Genomic DNA, 6,354 nt, shown 5'->3' on the forward strand with positions numbered 1-6,354 from the left:
TTTACTTCTGGTTTATCATGTTTTAGCCGTTTCCAGGCATGAATGATGGTGCGGTGTGCAAATAGGAAAAAAAAAATCCAGTAAAAATATGTTTTAATTTAGTGAAAGCTTCATCATGGAGCCACTAGAGAGAGGCTAAAGAGCTGCAGGTTGAAGAGATGATCAGATTCCTTCACTTCCGTCCTTGAAACATCATCTCCAACATTCTTTTTCTCAATATATCCTCCCTCTTCCTCTCCATCACCTGTCCCAACCGTCTCATCTTCGTCTTCGCCACATCCAGCTCAACTTCCAGTCTTTCAGACAGAGAGTCTTCAAACCAAACAGAACAGGAGCCACAAAGAGAAAAAAACATAAAGGCCGCGTGGTTTGAACACAAAGAAAGGTCACAGATTATGCGATGTTTTACGTTCAAATTTTAAACTGCTTCACGGGAGACTTTTCAAGCAGCGCGAGATATTTTATTCATCAGATATTGTCCTCATGGTAATGAGAAAATCAACCACATTTTAAAGCATTTCCCTCCGATGGCCACGGGGCCTCATTTATTCGCGGTGGCATCTGCGAGCGCCCACGGGCTCGCTCTGGGCAGCCCAGGTAAATAGCGCCGAGCGCTCTCCTGCAGAATCTCAATCGGTTGTTCCTTTCTCTGCTTCCTCCGTGAGCCAGTGTGCATCAGTTCAGGCACTTTTTCAACTGCTGCGGCGTCCTTCCAATTAAAATTCCAGATGGAGGAATGCACGATTTACTTCAGTAACCCTATAAAGTCAGCATTCTCAAATTGATGAATTACCACTGTGAGATCTTTGACCTCCATTAGAAAAACTGTATACATTACAAGCTACTGGCAGAAAATCTGGGATATATTTGCAGACATGATGAGAATGAATGAAGAGAAAGTTTTTTTCTTTCCTTCTTTCTTTTTTTAAATAAACAAACTCAAAAGGAATGTATTTTAATTTTCTTTTTCTGCTTTGTTTTGAAGTTTGGAGTGTGCTGCAGCTCAAGGAGAGTCTTCACATCTTCAAAAGCTGCTGCAAAGATCATTACGAATTGCACAAGAATTAACCGGTGTCAAACGGGACCTTTGATCATCACGGTGCATGCTTCCTGTCGGTCCTCTGCGTCTCTCCAGCTTTTTCTTTCTGCTCAGTGCATATAGAAGAACATGAAGCACATTCTTCAGGAGTAAAGCGCACTGTGAGTTTATGCAGCCTTTATTTGAGGAGCAGAGAGCTGTGCCAGAGTGTGTGATTGTCGTCACCCGGTGGCTCCGGTACATACCGGGACTCTTCTGTGTGCTCTGGTTGTTGCTTTGTCCGTGTTTCGTTTGTCTGAACTTGTCAGGGCCCATCATTGCAGCGTTTCAAGTGAAAGCGTGTGATTTTTGTTTTTTCGTTTCCGAGAAGTTTCACGTCAACGCGACATTTTGAAAACCATGTCTGTTTACACGGCAACGGCGGGAACGCTGAAAACGATGGTGTGCATGCACAGTAACAGTGAAATTTCACTGTTGAGTTATCAAATCACTAAATGATCAGAAATTCAGGTTTTCTCCACTTGCTGCAGACTAAAATAGGAATAATGATGGTTTCAGTCCTTTTTTGCAGAGATGAAAACAAACGCTCTTCCCTTTGGAAATATCTGCAAAAAAAAAAAAAGGGTTTCATCATCACGGTTCCCTGCAGTCTTCTCGTTTGTTGCATTTTTTTCTGTTAAAAAAAGGGTTTTTGCTTTGAGGGTCATTGAAAAGGCACTTTATTAAAAATTGCTTCCAGAGTGCAACTTTCTTTTTGTCCTTCAGAGATGTGGATCTGACTCCTTTATCGCCTATAACCAGATGCCCTCTGCAAAGAAAAAAACCCTGACTAATGCTTCTGCTTGTGAACTTTGATTTATCTTTGCTCCTGTTGGCAATAATTCCTCAATTTGAGGCATAAAATGTTTTCATCCAATGACTGATCCAATATCACCTAAAGACATAATGGTTTTGTGTTTTTTTGCTTCTTCTTTTTGTGATATATTAATAGAATCAAAAGTCTTACACATCCAATCTGAAGCATGTGAAGTTTTTATGAATCCTGTTTGATCGGGGGAATTATTGAGTGACTGTTTCTACTCTAATGATTTTGCGATCAGTGCTGACAGTAGCCCGAGGGCTGAATGGAGTCTTTATCGGGTTTAATAGAAGGATGATTACAAGCTGATAAAATATTCCAAAATTATTTATAATACATACGTATTTATATATTTCTATGTGACGTAGGACATGATCTCTCAATACTCCTTTCCCAGAGTTCCATAACTGATGGGGAGATTGTTTCCCCTGCAGGTTGGCTGCTCTCTTTCTAATTAGAATCTAATTAAAATGTGGATCTTCTGGAAACGACGCATTAAACTGAATTATTTTATACTGTGACTGCGTTTTTATCCATCGTGAGGTGGAAGTGTGATCAGTGTGTTTTCAAGGCTGAGACAGGAGAGTGAGTTATTTACTAGAAAATAAAGGATGGAGGAAAAATATATGGATCTCTTATCCTCCAGCTATCACTCAGACTATTCATCTGCTGTTTTATTATTCGAGTGCCAAGTTCTTGAGTTAAAAGTAAAGCTGGAGCGGTTCGTTGTAGGGTCGATGACGGTGTTGAAGTTTCGTCTCTGACTGAGGAGAAGCTATGAAAAAAGGATCGATCACCACAAATGTTGGAAAATGTGAAGCATATGTTGTTAATTGTAGCACTGGCTACAGAATAAATCTTTGGTATGGGTCTACCTATGTTTTCTAATAGAATCGAAACACTTCTCGATTTACTTTGCGATTTTGCGAGAGAATTGATTCCTCGCAGTTTGAGTATGGAAGTCACGTACGCTCCACATTATCAGGCTGAGTGTTTGCGTTGAGTGGCGTTAAGTTAGATTACCTCAACAGATAAAGAGAGGAACTGCCTGTTGGAATGTAAATAGAGCTCATGGGGCGATGCTGTGGTGGAAATATTAAACGAAGTGATGCTAACACTTGACAAATGGAACAAAATTTAAGGAATACCTGGACATATTCATCCACCACCAAGGACGTTCACTTGTTGTTTTTCCTGCGTTCTTTGAGGAGTGGATACAGAATCTTCTGAGGGAATTTCTCTCCAAGTCCATAAAGGATTGATTGAAGCTCTCTTCCTCAGCTTCAGACGGGCTCCTCGTATGTGTGTGAACGCTCAGATTTAATGATTATTGTTCGCTGTCTGTTTTCACTGGAAACCTGCTGAAACACAGTTTCACACATGTGCGCCACAGTCGCAGGCAGTAATAATCAACAACAACAACAATAATGGAGGTTTCCAGAGTGTTTGTGCTGCTCTCTCATTTGAATTTAAAAGCATTCCTTCAATAAAGTGGACATTTAATATCAGTGTTCACAATGAAATGTTGGCTGCATGAATGTTGCTTTATGAAAAACATAGTGGCTTGACATGCCATCTATGTTTTTCTGGAGTTTCTGACTGAACAGCAACGGTTTTCAAGATGTTGCAGTCTGAATGACCAACTTTTCTGAAATGGAAATGTAAAAATGATGCCAATTCCAGTCGACAACCGTCATGTGAAAAGAAGCAGAGAGTCATATATTGTGAATCATATATTTACCAAAGAAAACCCTTAATAATCTCGCTGTGTGGGGCTAAAGCCATCATAGATCAGCTGCTCAGTTCTTCTCGAACATTACGTCATCTGTAGAACAAATGATAAGCTTGGTAAATGAGTTAGTGTGAATTTCCCTGTTAAAAGCAGCAGGACGTGCTTCCCGGGTCGACCCTGATTGAAATGTGTTCGGATTGAGGGCTCACCACGCGCCCGCCTTATTACCCGCCCCGTCACTCCATTACACAGCGACAGAATCTGATTACATCCCTTCTCGGCGTCCTAATTGGGTTTCCCCACCAAGACTTTTTGGAACCTTCTGAATTACAGTCCTACCTCTGTGAATACTAAATCGCTCAGCGCACATTAGCGGGCGCTGCACCTCGGGAGCGCGCCCTGCTTTGAATGAGTAATCGCCTTCGCCGCCGCTTCTCTTTGCTTTAGGAACAGAAAGAGCGCTGAATTGTCGAGGAGTCAGCGGAGCAGACGGAATCATTTATGGTCCGAGCCGAACGGCTACAAGACGGAAGATTCATGAGCGCGTCTGACTCCTTCGTGAAAAGCGCGTCTGTATTATAAATATTTGATTGATCTTTTAATAAGTGAAAGGGGAACGGGGAAGACGTTCTGGCTTAAACGCGCGACTTCGTCTGGTTCCCGATGAGCAGGAGACGGAAAGATGACCTAAATATTTTACATCTGCCACAATGCCTGAAAGCCATTTTCATGTTCAGGTATCAGATTCGCGGCTGCTTCCTCTGTGGCAAACTCAGGGATTTGGTTTGGTCCTTTGTCTGCTTCTGATCTGTGCAAAGCTTGACAACTCATTTTAATCAAGGTGCATGTTGTTCTACTTCTAATCAAGTAACGCTGAACTCTGTTCTGCTCCCGCACAGCGTCAATAGAGGAGAGGCCTTCAGAGGATGACAAAGGTTTCAATCCCGTCTTCCTCTTTTTTTTGTCTTTGATATGGGAAAACAAATGAAGCTCGAGCACCTCAGCCATGAAACACTTAAACCTTTGATCAATCAAAAGGCCTTGCATCGCTCACACACAATTTGCAGTCCTCATCACATTAATTTATCTTCTCCCTCTGGATTACCTAAGTAACACATTCAGAAAATACCATGTGGGATAATTTAGTAATCTTCAAAGAGAGGCTTGAGAAAGGAGACTTGTTCATGTCCCAGAAAATTTGCATATTTTCAGACTATTTGCATATTTTCTGGGACACGAGCGCGTCTCGGCTCTTCGTCTTGATTTCCATCATCCTCACAACTTTCAGACGGGAGAGGTTTGTCTCGACCGTGACTCATTCGATCGCGCTTAATCATTGTTTTCTAGTTGGAAGTACATTACTGTAAGACACGCAAACAAACATCCGTTATGAGTAAGATCCAATAGAAACACAGAGAGTTTCTTATCTGAACTGAACATCCAGATTTACTTGTTCGCTGCTGTCAGCATTCTGAACCCGGTCAGCTTTTCCCAGCATTGTACAGGTGCATTCTATCAAATTATACTTCCTCCAACACAAACAAATGTGATTACTGGAGCCCACACTCCTCTCGGTCGCATTGTGCTGACAGCTGATTGAGCAGTGGATGCTTCAAGCGCCTCGATTTGACGAATAATCAAACTTTCATCATCCAGATGCCCGGAAACATTTTCCATTAAAGATAAAATACGACGGAGATGGTCGGAGATGCAGCTGAGTGCTTCTTCGAGGAGCAGAACTGCAACAAATAACATGTATGTTTTGACCTCCAGCGACCTTATTCTGCTTGAAGGCAGACCCGAGTTCTTTTTTAAGCATTAAAGATTTATGAAAAATAAAAAAATATTTTAAAAAAACAGGCTGTGGTTCTCACTTAATGTACATTCCTACACCGCATGCATGTCAGTGGGATGTGTTCCTGAGCGCCATGCCTCATGTTTTATATGTTCACGTTGAGTTCAAACCAAACTAACAGTGACAGCAAAGGACCTGCGAGAATCTTAAGGTTCAAATTCAGTGTAATTACAACTTTTTCTGCAAAAAAAAAAAAAGCAGCAAATTCATTTTTCTACTGACCAGAGATGCACAATTTTAAGGAAAGGCAAGCTAATTTCTTGCTAAAACAAGTTGATTCAAAGTGCTTCACAAAGGCAAAGAAAAACATACAATTCCAGTATAATCGCAAACATCACAGGGCAAACAGAGTGATAGACCGCCACACACACACACACACACACACACACACACACACACACACACACACACACACACACACACACACACACACACACACACACACGCACACACAGAAGCTGGCAGACATTGAAAATGATGCACACCGCTGACGAAGGACATTTACGTCCATGAATATGTAAAATCTGTTATATGTACCAGCTTGTGCAAAAAAAAAAAACTGAGAAGCGTATGTGCTAATAGATTAATTTACAACGTGCAATGTGTTTTGAAATGCAATGAAAATATCTGCAATATTTAAGTTTTCCATTATGTTTGAATTGGAGGTGAAAACTGACACTGCAGCGATGCTGGTGCTGTGGGAGGCGTTTCCTCCTGACATCTTTTCAACTTTTTCTCATAGATTTTCTGTTGTACCCTTTCTTGGGTTTTGCAATCTTTTTTTTTTATTTATTCAGTTGCTTATCTTTTTCACACAGATTTAACTTTGTGACAATGCATCTGCCATACTGCATTTGTCTACTTTCAGT

This window comes from Salarias fasciatus, chromosome 8 (assembly GCF_902148845.1).
Source record: "Salarias fasciatus chromosome 8, fSalaFa1.1, whole genome shotgun sequence".
NCBI lineage: Eukaryota > Metazoa > Chordata > Actinopteri > Blenniiformes > Blenniidae > Salarias > Salarias fasciatus.